An 18,296-nucleotide genomic window follows, 5' to 3' on the forward strand; every position below is an offset into this window, starting at 1 on the left:
AATGAAACACAGATAGACATTCCTCTGGTATTCCCTGCTTTCAGCCAAGATCCATCTAACATCAGCTACAATATCTCTAGTACCATGACCCCTTCTAAACCCAGCCTGAAATATTCTAGAATATTTCATAAAAATAACATCATTGAATATTTGTTCTTTTGTGTTGATGTATTATACTTATTTTTTAAAATTCTTATTATTTCTATTCTCTACGCTTCAAACTGGATGACAAGGCAGGCAAGAGACTATTTGTGGAGACCAAGATACCAGTAAATTATCTGGTGAATATTGTTACAGAAGGAGAAACACAGCGATGTTTGTCCCAGAATAGCTAGGACTTCATTACTTTGTGTATACCAATACTTGTAAAAAGATTTTGTGCTAGTTTCCAATATTAACACCATCTGTCAATCCTTGAATCTGGAGCTTTGTGGATATTACTTAAGTAAGCATCATTAACATCCTGGAGTAGTCAGAAAAACACACACACAGAGAATATATTTTGCAACTGATAAAATGGAGGCCGAGAACAATTAAATAACAAACATATCAAGCAGTTGGGAGGCAGAATCACATTTGCACATACAAGTTTGTTTGATTCCAAGTTCAAGCTCTTAGGCCATGGTGTCTTGCTTCCTCACACTATACATAGACATGGAGTTATTGGGGGACAGTGGTGAAAATTCTGAAGTTGGAGTCAGAAGTCATGATTCCATGTCTAGTCTCTGTCACCAGATAGAGACAAGTGACCTACTTTTCCTCAAATGTAAAATTAATTCTTATATTATTAGCTTTTACATCCCTGTAAAGATTAAGTTCAATAGCTCACAGGAATTCTTGCACAACTGCATGTTGTTGTTAGGTGCCATCTAGTAGAATACAGAGCATAGTGACAAATTGAGAAGCAGATCTAAACCCTGTGCTATTGTGTGCTATTCTCACAATCTCTGAACCATTCAAACCCATCGCAGCACATTGTGTCAATCCACATGGAATTTCTCCATCCCTCCTTTACAAGCATGATGCCCTTCTCCAAAGAATAGCCTCTCCTAGAAACATGTCCAAAGTATGTAAGAGGAAGCTTCACAATGCTTGCCTCCAAGGAGTACTCTGGATGCACCTTCTACAAGAAATAGCACTTTTTTTCTTCTTTTTTTCAGTTCATGGGATATTCAGTTATCTTCTCCAGAATCACAGTTCTTAGGCATCACTTCTTCTGTCATCTTTAAATATTATCCAGTTTTTAGAAGTACAGCAAGTGATTGAAAAGATCATGGACTGAATCAAGTGCACTTGAGCCCTAAAATTGACTTCATTACTCTTCAATAATTTGGAGAGGTCCCTGACTACAGACTTACCCAGTGAAATACATCCCGTGATCTCCTGACTGCTGGTAGAAGTGTAATGACTGTGGATTCAAGAAAATGAAGTCATTCACAGTTTCAATTTTTCTCCATCTACTATGATGTTACCTGTTAGTCCATTGGAGGGAGTTTTTGTTTTCTCGATGTTGAGATGTAATGTGATCCATACTGAAGCCTGCAGTGTTTGATCTTCTATAGCAAGTATTGCAAGTCCTCCTCACTTTCAGCAAACAAGGTTATGTCATATACATACTGAATGTTACTGCTAAGTCTTTATCCAGTCTTAGCCACATTCTTATTCATAGAGGTCAACTTCTCAAATAATTTTCTCAGCATACATATTGAATAGATATGGAGAATGAATATGTCCTAACACAAGCCTTCCTTAATTTTAAGCAATAGCAACTGTGCACTGCCTGCTTAACAGGTTTTTTGTTTTATTTAATGAAATGCCAAAGTTCTCTCTAGAGTGGTACCATCTTTTTTTTTACCTTGTCAAACATATTATTTTACTTAGTTTCCTAATAGGCATATTCATGATGAAGTCAAATACCTTCTTGGAAATATCTTCTTTAAAGGACATCTATAAAGTGTTAAAAAACAAAAATTTCATTTGAGGGACTAAGGTGAACCTAATCCAAACACAGTCTTTTCAATTGCCTCGTATTCTTGGAGTGGTACCATTTTATAATCCCACAAAAAAATGTATGAGAATGCCAATCTCACCATATATTCTCCAAAATTTATTGCTTCTTGTTCTGTTAAACTCTACCACTGTTATTGGGGTGAGATGTATCTCATTGTGATTTAGATTGTCATCTTTCTTATTGCCAGTTAATCACTGGAGCATTTCTTCATGTGTCTGTTGTCCATCTGAATGTCTTCCTCTCTGAAAAGTCTTTCCATGTCTTTTACCAATTTTGTAATTGGATTATCAGACTTTTAATTGTGGAGGCCCAGGATACTCTGTAAACTTTTGTCATGAGACCATTGTCTGTGATGGTATTGCCAAATGTTTTTTACTAAATGGTAGAATTTATTTTTACTAGATTGGAAAAAGTTTTGATGCACACAGGGTTTTAACTTTTAGAAGGTCCCGTTCATCAATTTTATCTTCTCCTATTTGTGTATTTTGGGCTGTATTTGTCTGCCTCTTCATGCCATAGGCTAGGCCTTGGTCCCATTTTCTGTCTTATGATCCTTATGGTTTGGGGCTTTACTCCTAGGTCTCTAATCCACCTTGAGTTGATTTTTTGTATGTAGTGTGAGTTGTGGATGCAGTTTCAGCTTTCTATAGATAGCAGTCCAGTATTGCCAAATATCGTTTGTTGAGGAGGTTGTCGTTTCTCCATTTGATAGGTTTTATTTCTTTCTTGAATATCAATTAACCATAGGTAAACGGGTCATTTTTGAGGTTCTCAACTTTGTTATATTGGTCTAGTACTTGCAATTATACCAGTATCATACTGTTTTAGTTATTAAAGCTCTGTAGCAGGCTGTGAGATCGGAGAGTGCTATCCCTCCCACTTCATTTTTGTTTTCCAGAAGTGTTTTGCTTATTTAAGGTATTTTTCCTCTTCAAATAAACTTAACAATTGTTTTTACAATCTCCTTTAAAAACTAATTTGGGATATATTGGCCTTTTGATTTCACAGGTAAGAGACAGATTCATGCATTCTAACAGTTCCCAGGACCGGGGCAGAGCTCTGCAGGCAGATCAGCCTACCTCTCTTGGAAAAAGAAGTGCCTACCACCTACCCTCTAATTCCATCCTGTGATACTGACCTTTTGCTTTCACAAGTGAAAGAGAGATGTACATCCTCTATTGTACCAGTCAACATTGTCCCAGTACCATGCTGTTTTGGTTACTAGTTCTATGTATTAGGTTTTGAGGTCAAGGAGTACTGTGCTTCCCACGTCTATTTTGTTTTTAAGTAGTGTTTTGCTTCTTTCATTGGTAACTTTCCTGTCCAAATAAACTTGACAATTTCACTTTGAATCTCCTTGAAAAACAAATTTGGTTGTCTGTACTGAGATTGCACTGACCATGTAGATTGTTTTTTGGTAGGATTGTCATTTTCACAGTATAGAGTCTTCCTATCCATGGGCATGGAGCATTTTTTTCATTGATGTAGGTCTTTTATTCTATCTTACAGAAATGTTCTGTTGTTTTCTTTGTACAGGTCTTTTGTGTCTCTAGTTATGCTCACTTCCAAGTATCTCAATTTGTGGTTGGCTATCTGAAATCCTTTGGGTGTACTGCAAGGATAGACCAGCCCTTGGAGAGGGACATCATGCTTTGAGGGGCAGCGTAAGAGAGAAAGACCCTCAATGAGGTGTATTGACTCAGTGACTGGGGTAACGGGGGTAGGTATGTCAGAGAAAATAAAGTTGACACAGGATAGAGCTGGGTTCAGAATTGTTGTACATAGGATCACTATTAGTTGCAAATAACTGGACAACACAAAACAACAACATTGGAAATGATATTGCACTCTTGGTTGGCTTTTCTGTGTTTATTACTATAGAGGAATCTTACTGATTTTTGCATATTGATCTTATATCCTGCCACTCTACTAAATTTGTCTATTAGCTCTAATAGTTTTGTTGTTATTGTTGTTGAGTCCTTGGGCTTTCTGTACACTATGAGATCATCTGCATATATCAGCAGTTTAATCATTTCTTTGGCAGTCTAGGTGCCTTCTCTTGTCATATTGCCCTATTAAGTACTTCCAAAACAATATTGAATAGAAGTGGTGATGGTGGATATCTTTGACTGGTTCCTGTTTGCAAGAAAAAGGCACTTAGTCTTTCTCTATTGAGAGTGATATTTGTTCTTGGTTTTGAGTCTATACTTTTAACTATATTGAGGAAATTCCCATTTCAGTTTTCCTGAGTGTCTTTATCACTCAGGAAGGGGTGTTGGATTTTGTCAAATGCCTTTCTGCATCTATTGCTATTATCATGTTTCTTGTTATTTGCTTTGTTAATGTGGTAAATTATGTTGCTTGTTTTTCTTATGTTGAACCATCCTTGCATAGCTATTACGATCACAGTTGGTCCTGATGAATTTTTCTTTCTTTCTTTTTTTAAATATGCTTTTGGGTTCTACTGGCTAGGATTTTGTTAGGAATTTTGCACCTATATTTATGAGAGATATTGGTCTGTAGTTTTCTTTCTTTGTAATATCTTCACCTAGGTTTTGTATTAGGGTTATGCTTGATTCATAGAATGTATCTGGGAGTGCCCCTTTTTTAATAATTTAAAAAATTCTGTAGTTAACTTTTACAGTCTTGTTTTTCAGAATCAGTTGACCAGAATCTTAGATGATAAAGAGGAGTGGACTCTGGATGCATTCAAACCTAATCTTTAGTTACCAGCCAAGTATGTTAATCATTTGTGCCAGTTAAAGACTCCACTAATTGATACATGGTACATGTTTATAAAACTAAGTGCCAAAACAAAAACTCAAATAAATAAACAATAGCAATAAAACTTCTCTCAAACACATTTCCAGTGAATCAGAACCAACTCACAGCTAGCTAACCCTCCAGTGGATTTCTGAGACTGTAAATGACAGAGTAGGAGATATTTTAATGTCTGATGTAAATTTAAAACATTCTTAAATCCTTTTCTATATACACTTTTGTATTTTTTTGTCCTAATAGAGGTAATAAGTTCCTTGGTTTGCAGGTAGACATATCATTTCTTAGGTAGCTTTCTCTCAGGATCCATCCTATGCCTTGTATAAAAGCCTTATTCACACAGTTCCATCAGTGTTCCATATTTCTGTTACCTCATTAGTACTTCTCTTTCCCTTGGAGAGGGAATCTTGGTGGCATAGTGAGTAGCAGGTTGTACTTCTAACTCAAAAGCCTCATCAGTACTTAATGGTTCAAGTCCACCAGTAAGGTCCTTGGAAGAAAGATGAGTAATCGCCTCTTACGCAGTTTAGAGCCTTAAAAACCCAATGAAGATTCTGACTTGATGGGTATGATTTGGATTTGACTTAAAGATGTGAGTGATTTCTTGGTGAGGGTTTGCAGAGAGTCCAAGAGAACTTAGTGTCACCAATATGAGTTAGGATGGGAAGGGGAGTGCTACGTGTTGAGGTAGACATGTACTGAGGATGGGCAGATCAGAAACACATGATTTATGCAGATCTACCTAATGGTTTTTAAAAGCATCACTAGATTTCTCTTTAATGACGTTCATTATACTATCTAACATTCATCACTATTTATCAAAGTCTTTATCATCTCAAATAGAAATTCACCCCACATCAAGCAATAATTCCACTAGTCTCTACGTCAAGGAGCTTTGGTGGCCTAGTGGTAAGAAACTATGTTGAAATCCCAAAGGCACAGGGTTTAAATCTACTACTTGCTCCATGGGAGAAAGATGGGTAATCTTCTTACATGTGATTCCTAAAATGCCTACATGGAAACAGTTTACCAATGATTGCTTATAGGGACAAAATGTGTGATAATAAGGTTAGTTTCCAAGACCTGTTTCTGCCAGATGCTGCCAGGGTTTTGGTGGATATTCTTCTGAAACTGACTTAAGCCAGCACATCCCGCCAGCATTCACCAGTACTGATCTAAGTGGATAAAATATAAAAGAGAACTAAGCAAAGTCAATGAATCAGCTTAATCTCATTCTACTTTGGGCCCTTGGTCCAAAGATACTTGGTATCAATGACAAATTTTGGTGTCTTGATATTGAGTAAGTCAATGCCTTCAACAGTATTTCAACGTAATGGGTTTGAGGAGTGTATATATCTATAAAGTTAGAGAGTAATTACTAGCACACAGCTAATTAGACTTGAGTTTCCGCACACAAAGTTATCTCAATGACAGCATCCAGCTGTATTGAAAACACAAGAAAAATCCTCCAGACCACCCAGACACCCTACAATGTACCACCTAACTACAATTTTTCTCATTTCTTTTAATTACATCACTATTAAATAAATAAAAAGAATTGTTCTTTTGCAAATCACTTAAAAAATCCAAAGGAAGCATGGGGATTCTATTACAAACACTCCCCTTACCCCTCATATTCTTCTGAGTTGGTGACCAGTAAGGGTACTGTGTGAAGCATAACAGTCTGAAATAGTTTTATGATGTTGTTGTTGTTATGTGCCATTGAGTTACTTGCAACTCACAGTGGCCCTATGTACAAGAGCCCTAAACTCTGCTCAATCCTGTGCCAAACTCACTGTGTCTGACACACCTACTCCCATCACCCTAATTACAGAATCACTCCATCTCATCGCCTTCCTCTTCTGTGCCGTTCCTTCACTCTCCCAAACATGATGTCTCTCTCCAACTACCAGTCCCTCTTTGCAACATGCTCGAAATATGTCAGACGAAGCTTCAAAATCCTTGACTCCAAGGAGCATTCCAGCTTCACCTTCTCCAGGACAAACCTGTTTGCTCCCCTAGCAGTCCACGGTATATTCAACTCTCTTCTCCAGCACCACAGCTCAAAGGTATCAATTCTTCTTCTATCACCCCTAGTCACTGTCCAGCTCTCTGACGCATAGCACACAATTGCAAAGACTATGGCCTGGACCAGGCACAACTTAGTCTCCAGCTAGATATTGTTGCTATTCAGTACTCTGGAGAGTACCCTGAGAGTTGATTTTCCCAATGCAATGTGTCTCCTGATTTCCTGGCTGCTGGTACCAAGAGTGTTCATTGTGGAGCCAAGCAGACTAAACTGTTAGCAATTTCAGTCTCTTCACCATCCGTAATGGTACTGCTAATTGGCTCAATTATGAGAATCTTTTTTCTCTTCTTGATTTTGAGCTTCAATCCATGTTGAAGGCTGCAGTCCTTGACCTTCTGCAGCAAGCACTTCAGGACCTCCTCAGTTTCATCAAGCAGGGTTGTGTCATCTGCATGATGCAGGTTGTTGATGAATCTTCCTCCAATCCTGATGCCACATTTCTCCTCTTAGAGCCCAGTGTCCCAGATGATCTGTTCTGTATACATATTGAAAAAATTTGGAGACAGAATGCATCCCCTGTATGTACTCATCTCAATTTTGAACCATGCAGTGTCTTCTTGCTCTGTTCTGATGACTGCCTCTTGGCAGTCTATACTTACAGGTTTCACATAAGCACAATCAAATGTTCTAGGACTCCCATTCTTCTCAGAGTCAACCATAATTTGTTGTGATCCACACAGTCAAAAGCCTTTGCATAGTCAATTAAATACAGATAGACATTCCTCTAGTACTCTCTGCTTTCTGCCAAGATCCATCTAACATTAGCTATAAAATCCCTAGTACCATGGGCTCTTCTAAACTCAACCTGCACATCTGGCAGTTCTCTGTTGAAGTGTTGTTCTAGTAGTTTTTGGATAATTTTTAGCAGAATCTTGCTTGCACGTGATTTTATTGACATTGTTCTATAATTTCTGCATTCTGTTGGATCACATTTTTTTGGAATGGGAAAAGTATCTATCTCTTCCAGTCAGTTGGCTAGATGGTTGTCCTGCAGATTTCTTGGCACAACTTAGTGAGCACATCCAGGGCAGTGTCTGTTTGTTGAAATGTCAACTGGTATGCTATCAACTCCTGGAGCCTTGTTTTTTTGCCAGTTCTTTCAGAGCAGCTTGAACTTCATCACCACAGGCTCTTGATCATATGTTGTTTTGTGAAATTCTCTGTGTCAGCCAATTCCTTCTAGTACAGTGACTCTTTATACTCCTTTCATCTTCTTTTAATGCTTTTTGTATCATTTAACATTTTTCCCAGAGAATCCTTAATTACTGCCACTTGTGGCTTGAATTTCTTTAATTCCTTCATCTTAAAAAATGCTGAACGAGTTAGGTCCTTTTGATTTTCTAACTCCAGCTCTTTGCACATTTTATTTTAATACCTTGTTTTGTCATCTTGAGCTGCCCTTTGACATTTTCTGTTCAGCTTTTTAAATTCTTGATTTTTCCTTTTAGTTGGTCTTCTCAGCACTCTAATATAATATTCAGAGTCTTGTCTGACATACTTCTTGGTGTTTTCTTCCTCTTCAGCCTTTGTAATGATTTTTTGCATTCTTCTTGGACAATATTCTTGATACCCTCTCACATCTCATTTGGTGTTTAGTATTCAAAGCCTCAACTCTTAAGATCAAATTTTGGTTCCTGTGTATTTGAATTCTTTTTCTTCAACTTCAGCTTGAACTTGCATATGAGTAGCTGGTGGCCTGTTCCACAGTCAGCATTTGGCCTGGTTTTCACAACTGATATTGAGCTTCTGAGATAGTCTTTCCACAAATGTAACCAATTTTATTCCTATACATACCATCAGGTAAAATCCATGTGTATATCCTGCATTCTGTTTTTTTTTTAATATAAAAGGCATTTGCAATGAATAAATCATTGACTGTACAAAATTCTATCATTCTATCTTCAGCCTAATTTCTGTCACCAAGTCCATGTTTTCCAGCTACTGATCCTTCTTCCCTGTTGCCAACTTTTGCATTCCAGTCACCCACGATTATCATTGCATCTTGGTTGAAAATTCGATCATTTTCTAAGTGCAAAAGTTGATAGAAATCTTCTACTTCCTTCTCTTTGGCTCTAGTTGTCTGTGCATCTATTTGACTGATAGTGGTATTCATTGGACTTCCTTGTATACATATGGATATTATTCTATCACTCACCACATTATATTTCATGTTGGATCTAGAAAAGACTTTTTTCAATTATGAAAGCAACCCCATTTTTTCCTCACCTTTTCATCCCTAACATAGTAGATCATATGATCATATGATTCAAAATATTTCATGCCAAGCCATCTCACTTCGCCAATACCTAGTATGTCAATGTTTATGCGTTCCATTTCTTTCTCAACAATGTCCAATTTTCCTACATTCAGGCTTCTCACATTGCACATTCCAATCACTAGTGTCTCCTTACAGCTGTTCCTCCTTTGTGTTTCCATATCTGAGCTCCCAGCCTCAGTTGCCATCTCTGCTAGTCTAAGTGTGCTCTATTGTCCATGGGGTTTTCAAAGGCCTGTTATTTCAGAAGTGGAGGGCCAATCCTTTTTCCTAGTCTGTCTCATTATTTTTTTTAAATAATAGTATCTGACAGACAAGCATTTTACAGAAAACAGCAGATGAAAGACATTTACCCAATTAGAGAAATGACTGAGAGAAACAGTGTTTCTATCCACCCTTTCCACATGTATCTTGACCCACCCCTTTCCCTACTCCACCAGCATCCCTTTCTAATTCTGCCTACAACATTCAACACCTCTCTCCCCTTAACCAGCCCTTGCTATGATAGCATAAGTCTCAAGCCGTTGGGTTTTCTGTGATTCTGAACACCTCTTGATGCTGCCAGTCTCTTATGATGTGACTACTATCTCTTGAATTTAAGAGTCTCTATGTACAACAGTGACTAGGGAGGAAAGAAGGAGAGAGGATGCTTTTGAGCTGTGGTGCTGGAGAAGGGTACTGAATGTACCATGGACTGCCAGGAAAACAAACAGATTCATCTTGGAGAGGATTAAACCAAGCTACTCCTTGGAGGCAAAGATTCTGGGGCTTCATCTGACATACTTTGGACTTGTTGCCAGGAGGTGCGGGTCCTTGGAGAGGGACATCATGCTTGGGAGGAGGGTGGAGGGACAGCGCAGGAGGGGAAGACCCTCTATGAGATGGATTGATTCGGTGACTGGGGTAATCGGGATGGGTGTGTCAGAGGTGGTGCGGTTGGCGCAGGATAGAGCAGGGTTTAGGGCTGTTGTGCATAGGGTCGCTATGAGTCGGAAACGACTCGACGGCACATAACAACAACAACATGTACAACTATCAGGTACAAGTATCAAGGACGGCTTCCTATCTCAGACAGTTCTGAGACTTCTTGTGGCTTAGTACGTCTTCACTTCCATTTGCAGCAAGATGCTGATGCAAGAGGATCATTTCCAGAAGAGAATTAAGGGTCCTCTAGGACTGGTGCATAATTTTTGTTTTTTACTTTAACGGGGAACCCCAGCCCGCAGAAGCCTACAGTCAGTCCCCTTTACCTGCAGTAAAGCAGCAAGTTTAGCCAGGTTCAGAATCAATCTCCTCCCCAATCCCAAACTATTTTAACTGAAAGCCCCAGACCAAGGATGCCTACGATTGGTTTCCTCGCCTATGTTTCTTTATTCCCATCCTTTCTAGGTTGGGTGGAGAGGAGCCTAGACAGCTCCCAGAGCAGAAAACACCTAGAGGTCTCCACTACTTACTACGCCCCTTGCGTGGCATTTCTGGGATTTCAGGCAGCATGTCTTCATCTTTTAGTGAGAGGAAAAAAAAATTGCATTAATTCTACTGGGTCTTAGGAATGTGGCCAAAAAAACAGTTTTTGTACAACTCAAATAGTGGTGTTTGTCTCAAATCTCAGGAAAACAAAGGAAGAACCTGAATGATCTTGGCTGAACATTTGTGCATTCTCTCACATACTTAAAAATCGAAGTAAAGAGACATTTGTAAAAATACAACATCTAGACAAGTTTTAACTGTACTTTGCTGATTTCTACCAAATTTGACAAAAAAAAAAGCCATTTGAAACTAGGGTCCAAGGAACTTCCTAAGTGCTGGCCGCCAGTGTTTGGGACAGCCTGGTCACTTTAACTGTGAGCCATTTCTGCTCTCTTGCGAACAGCAAGCTTGGGCCTGTTGTTGTGGGTCAGGCAGCAATGCAACGATGTACAAGCTGACTTCCATGTCCAGCTCTTAACATTAGGATCTATCTCTCTGTAACCCTGAGGCATTCAATCTGCACTTTCTAGGGGACTCTATCTAGTTTAGGACACAAAAATCCATGTACAGAGTAAAACAGCCATTGAAATGTTCACATTCATAGGAAAACGGTAGCCCTAATGAGACTTGTAAGCTATCCTTTAAGAAACTCCACTATTTCTTTGTTGCTTTGAAATATTTAGCCCACAGACATGAAGTTGACTTTGATATATGATGATTCTACCTGTACGTGCTCCACAGTAGAAATGGGCTCAATTAACTTTAAATTACTACTTTTAGAAAAAAGGACATAATGCCAGGCTGTCTGTCCTAGATTCCTTTGGGTGTACTTGAACCTCTGACCATTCCACTAGAAACTGAGAGTATTAACCATTTGTGAAACCCAGGAAACAAAGAACGCTTTGCAGAGATACAGATGCACTGGAAGCAAGTGCTGGTAGAAAGAACTGTGTGATCAGTGCTATCTGGTCAAACAGATGAAGGAGAGAACAGTTTAAAAGAAATATATGACTGGGTAATATGGGTATGACAAGAGCCGAGAATGAAGTTTGCATAGTGGAGTGTACTCAGGGCAAGGGGATTGTATACCAATGAAGGAATATTTCTTTTACTTTTCAAAGAGAAGAGCAAACTGGGGGAAAGGGGAGGGAGCAAAAGGAGCAGGGAGAAAAAGGCAACAATGAATGAATGGAAATCTAAAATCTTTGTAAATGTTCATTAAAATTAATTTTAAAAAGACATTTTCAGCCAGGATTGCTTTGTTGATCAATACAACTTGAGCTTTACAATATGGATTTTTGTAATTAAATGCACTAAACTTTATCCTCAATAACACAATTTAGAAGGGACTGGAAAGTACATCCCCCCCTAAGTTTAGCACTCATACCCAAACCTAACCTGAACTAACATAATACACTTCACGATTTTAATATTTATGTTTAACTATAAAAACATTACATTTAATAAAGAGACACCATCCAGACTGCTAGAAATTTTAGGTAATATATAGTAAATACTCAAGATTAAATTTTAAGTTGTGAAAAAAAAATTAAATATAAATTTACAAACACGTCTGCCTCTAAGGATTTGGGTTAAAAAATGCAGGCTTATTTTTTCCATCAGAGTTCATTCAATCAAACAAAAAGCTGCCACCTCGAGGTTTAAATTCTTCTAGTTCAATGGTTCTCAGAATTGACTTCATCTTAGAACTACATGGGGAGCTTTTCAAAAACCCTTATGCTCAGGTTACACTCAGACTGATTAAGTCAGAATCACTAGGCATGGGGTACAGGTATCTTAACTTCCAAAACTCCACTTCAAATCCTTATGCTTGGCGAAGTGTGTAAAGAACAGGTCCTGACTCAATTGTTGTTTCTCACAGTTCTTTCCAGGGAAATCAGACACAAGTCCACCTTGGTCACCGCCCATGATTTGACTTTGTCAGTAGCAGCTCACCTACTATGAGACAAATGCCAACCATAACTGGGAGTGTTTTCTTTAAAGCCAGTTAATGTGGGAATGAACCATATCATTGTATTTAGCACACCCCCAAAATGCTCTAGATCCACCATGAACAACTATTTATGGATGTTAAAACACTGTATCTGAGCTGAATTGAGGGGGGCAGCTGGCCAACTGTGGGAAATCAGTGGTAATAACTCACATTTATTGAAGGCTTAATACAGGTATGCGTTACCTACTTTAGTTCATTTATGTCCTAACAACTCTGAAGTAAATACTATGTTTATCCCCATTTTATAAAAGAGGAAGCTGAAGCTTTCACAGATCAAGTAACTTACCCAATATTGCTCAGATAATAAAAAAAGCAACCAGAATTTGAACACAATCATGCCTAACTGTAAAAGCCCCACTCTTACCGTCATGTTGGGAAAACTGAGCCCAGAAGCCTAGCCAAGGGTACTTCATTAAGAATCTAAGGCTCATCTGGCCTACTGCGCTACCAGAGCAGGAGTCACAGCTTTGCTGTGACAAGCTCAGAAGCTTGGCATTCAATTCCTGCAGCTGCCACGAAGAATTACACAAAGTAAATGAAACTGAAGGAAAGGCAATAACAAAAATGCCAGCAGCAGCAGGAGGCAGGGCCCAATTAATACTGGCTGAAGTGTGAGGAAAATTAAAGTTGGGGATAGTTCAAGGTTATGCTGAAATTCCAAAGAAATGGGCTTGCATAACCATGAAACATGGAAATTAAAGTATTGCTGATGCTCAGCACTGTTTACTTCAGGGCTTTATTCTCCAGCTTACTTTGCCTCAGCAGGTCTCAATTCGGCCATGCAAAAACCACCACAGATAAAGAAAGCAGATGGACGTGTGGGTGTATGTGAAGAATGTTAATGAGTTAAGACTAGAAAGCACTAGAGAAAGTACAATATCATCTACTGTTTGCTTCTGACTATGCTCATTCCTACTGAGTGTAAAAAAAATGCAACACAAAAACACATTCAAATTAGTCACAACAACATTAAAAAATAGATTTTTTTTCAGGCCTAAATTTTCTGAACCTAGAACATCTCTAACGCCTTCCAAATTTTTTATAACAATCACGAGATTTTCTGAGCATGGCATTATATGTCACGTACAGTTACAGTTATTGACTTACAACAGCTTTATGTTATGTAAATACCACCACTTCTGTGATAATGGAAACTAAGTTTACAATGTTATGCAAGCAGTCCTGGAGTTACAAGGGTCCAAGTTACAGTTTACTACAACTCCTAGTTATGAACCAATTGCTGTGTAGCTTTCCTTGAGCACGAACCTAGAGACAATTCACAGGAACAAACCAGATGGTACCCAGTCGCCCTTGCCTCATATTGCAGCAATTAGTAGGCATCCCAGATCTCCACTCAGCCACAAACCCCACAAAGCCTACCTCCAACTTCAGTTTCCATTTGGGCCCCTTAGCCAGTGTGGGCCTTATATGAGGCTGCCCCAACAAGTCACCACTTAAGCATTACCCATCATCAGCGGCGGCATGGGACTCCTGACCCCAAATTGAACCTCTGTTTACACTGGCCCTGGCCCAGCCTTATCTTCACTATGTCTACCAGGCTAGGCCAGGAAGTTCAAAATAGGTACTACCCTCCCAGGAACAATGAGGAGGCAACGTTCCAGAAAAGAGAGATGAGATCCAGTGCAGAAACCAGAGAAGAACTAAAGGCCAAGCCCTGGTCTGTCTATCACCAACCACCTAGAGGGGCTGCAGAGTCCTTACCTCCTACACTGCCAGCAAAATCCAGAGTTTGATAAAAACATTTGGACATTACTTTCCATAATGTATCTCAACTGTACTACTGACAGTATCAGTGTTTTGTTATGTTAAAGATGTTCTTAGTGTATCTGAATGTATTTCTTGGATGGTTTTACTAATACAAAAGGACACTATTTCTTAAGACAAACATTTAAGTTTTGATTAGTACATAACTATTCTGCTTAAGTACAAATTGGACCTAAAGACAAGCTTAGAAGTAGAACTCATTAGTCATGAGAAACAAAAATGAAGTGGGAGGTCTAGCACTCCCTGACCTCAAAACCTACTACACAGAGAGAATGTAACCAAAACAGCATGGTACTGGTACAATAACAGACACATAGATCATTGGAACAGAATTGAGAACCCAGAAATAAACCTAGCTATCTATGGTCAACTGATATTCGACAAGGAAATAAAACCTTCAAATGGGGAAATGACCCCTTCAACAAATGGTGTTGGCAAAACTGGACTGCTACCTGCAGAAAGCTGAAACAGGATCCACATGTCACACCATACGCAAAAGTAAACTCAAGGTGGATCCGAGACTTGGGAGCAAAGCCCCAAACCATAACTTTCATAAGATATAAACTGAGGAGTTTGATTTTTATTTATAGTGACATACATATTGTTATTGCTGCTGTTCCTATGAGCCACTGTGTCAACTATGACTCATGGAAACTTTATAAAGAGTAAACTTTGTCCTTTTCTGTGCCATCTTCGCAGTCTCCACCAAGCTGAAACCTATTATTATTGTCACTGTGTCAATTCAATATAATTGAGGATCCTCTTTTTTCTTGGGCTTTGATGTATTTTCCCAGGAACTAGAACCTCCTGACATCAAGACCAAAGTATGTGAGACCAAATTTCATGGTCTCTGCTTATGAGGAGCACCGTGGTTACACTTTCTCTAAGACAAGATTATCGTCCTTTCAATAGCCGATAGATATATTCAATACCATGTGGGCAACACCACAATTCAAAAGCATCAATTCTTCTTTGGTCTTTCTTATATATTGTCTAACTTTCTGATATATAGGAAACAAATGAAAATATTAAGGCTTACATTAGGAGCACCTTGGTCTCTGAACTGACTTCCTTGTATCAGAAGAAGAGTGTGTGTATTGAGACCTGGACATTTTGGTTTATCAACGCAACTCACTATTGACTGACACCACAGCTCCTTAGGTATTACATTGCTTTTGTTGTTAATTTCCATAGAGTCACCTACAACTCAAAGCAACCTTATGAACAACAGATCAGAACTTTACCATATCCTGTGCAGTCATCACAATCACTGATATGCTCAATCTCATTGAGTTGATGGAGAAGTGCAATATTACTAGTCTAGATAACTCCAGGGGCTAACTGTGAAAAACACCATCAATTACCCATATACAAATGTAAATTGAAGAAAGTTAAAAGTCCACAAGAACCAAAAGACAATCCATTGTATCCAACCTGAATTTAAATACTATCTCAAGAAGAGATTTAATGCATTGAACACTAATGACTGAAGATCAGATGAGTTGTGGGATAACATTAAGGATATTACCTTTGAAGTCATTAAAAAAAGTCATTACAAAGAACAGAAAGAAAAGACCAGAATTTTATTTTCTTCAACTTCAGTTTACATTTATTTTATTATTATTAATTTCAATGAACATCTACAGAGGTTTTGGAATTACATTCATTCATTGTTGCCCTTTCCCCACCCACTCACCCCCACCCCCACTTCGCTCCTCTCCTTGAAAAGCAAAACTCCTTCATTGGTACACAATCCCCCCCACCCCGCAGATCCCCACTCCCACCCCAAGTATACTCCACTCTGCAACCCTCATTCCAGACTCTTATGATAATCATAATGCCCTAAAATATATTAATTTTACAATAGCCCATTACTCACTCACAGCAATGAGCTTCATAATAGATCTTGAAATAGTATTTTTTACTGTAAATACAATACCTTTCTTCCTCAATTTGTCTTTCCCTGCATAATAAATCATGATTGTCTCATTCAAAGTAGTCATTGTCAATCTATCTCAGCCTAGAATGTCGATCTTCATGTGTTCAATTTTTTACTTCCAATTTTCCTAAAGCTGTACTTCATAAAAATACATGTTCCAATTATTGATGGATTTTTACAACTCTTTCTTCCAATTTTTTAGTGACATCCAACATGAGCGACTATACTTCCAATACTATATCCTAATTATCTTTCTCTGTTACTTAAGGTTTTTAAACTAGCTAGTTGTCATTTCAGAACTTCTGCAGTGATACCAGAAATCAAAGAGCAAAAGTAAGAACAATGATTCTTTAAACTTTCTTTGAAAAGAAAAGATGAAGAAATCCTTGGGACACTGACTAAAGGATGAGACTGAATCGATACATCAAATAAAGAGAGTACCAGAACACAGTATCATAAATAGCACCGTACAGCCATCTTGAACAACTTTCCACATGGAATGGGGTTTGGGAACCCAGTATGGCAGCATCCACAGCAGTTGGGAAAAAAATTGTGAAACTGAATTGAAATATCAAATGGGAAAATCATTAAAACACAAAATCTTAAATAGCACAGTGCAGTCACTCTGAATAGCTATCCATGTGGCATAAGAAACAGTGGCAACAGAAGCAATGGTATCCACTCAGTTGAAAACGTCCTGTACCCATTCTACGATTACTCGGTACGCAATGGACAATGTCCCTCCCACTCTCCTATGTCCCAATATTCTATCCCCCTACCTTTCTGCCCTATCTCCTTCCTTCGCACCTCATCGCTGTATTACAGGTCATGCCCATGCCATTCTATTTCTGGAACAGGAAGCTCTCAGAGACTGTGGATTGTGTCACTCTTGGCCTACAATCAGTCCTCCAATTAGAGGGGTTACCTCTTTTGACTAGGAGGCATTCAACCACTGGAGTGGCAAAGACACCATCAAAATAAGACTAGCCTAGACTCCTTTGAGGCCAGAAGAAATTCTGCCCCAGGCTGTGTGCCCCACCTTTTGATACATCCTCAACAAGCCGTTCCCATAGCAAGCATGTTTGCTTTATTTTATCTGTATGCTTGCTTGCTTTATGGTTTGTTCTTATGGGGAAAGCACTTGTCTGTCAATTTGTTGTATTGGGTTGGAGTGACTGGCATATTCCTGCTTGCTTTTTCTTCTATGTATATATTGTTTTGTTGCTTATTGTTTGTACTTATGCACTTGTCTATAAGTTTGCTGCACTAAGATGATTTGCAGATTCCTATGATGCTGGATACCCTACCCCAGTATTTCCCTTACCAGAAGAATCGCCCATGGTGGACAGATCTCAGTGGAGCTTCCACACTAAGGCAGTCTAAGAAACAGAATTGATCGTCCACTTCTGAAATAATAGCTATTGCATTATAGTGAATTATATAGTGAACATATGTCTTGGAGAGAGTGTAGCCAGAGTGTTTCTCAGAGGCAAAGATAGCAAACTTTGCCTCACCTTCTTTGTGCATGTTGTTAGGAGAAGCTATTCTTTGAAGAAGGATATAATACTTAGAAAAATCTAGGATTAGCAAAACAAAGACCTTCAATCAGATATATTGACACAGTGAAAGCTGCGGTTAGCTCAAGTGTATCAGAGATGGTGGGGGTGGCACAGGATAAGACAAGGTTCAGATTTCTGTATATGATTTATCCTTGAGTCAAGAGCACCTAACAATAACTATTCACTCAAGAGGAGATTGCCCAGCCTTCTCTCAAGGAGCAGGAGGTAGATGCAAACCAGACACCTTTGGGTTAACAGAATAGCTGCTTAATTACTAGACATGAGCACTCCGTTTTATGAAGACAGAAATCTGAATATTGCTCATTATGTATTATTTATGTATAGCTTCAAGTCTAGTCTATAGTAAGTACTGAAT

The sequence above is a fragment of the Elephantulus edwardii genome, unplaced genomic scaffold, assembly GCF_000299155.1.
Source record: "Elephantulus edwardii isolate Elephantulus edwardi_28Jun2011 unplaced genomic scaffold, EleEdw1.0 scaffold00090, whole genome shotgun sequence".
Lineage (NCBI taxonomy): Eukaryota > Metazoa > Chordata > Mammalia > Macroscelidea > Macroscelididae > Elephantulus > Elephantulus edwardii.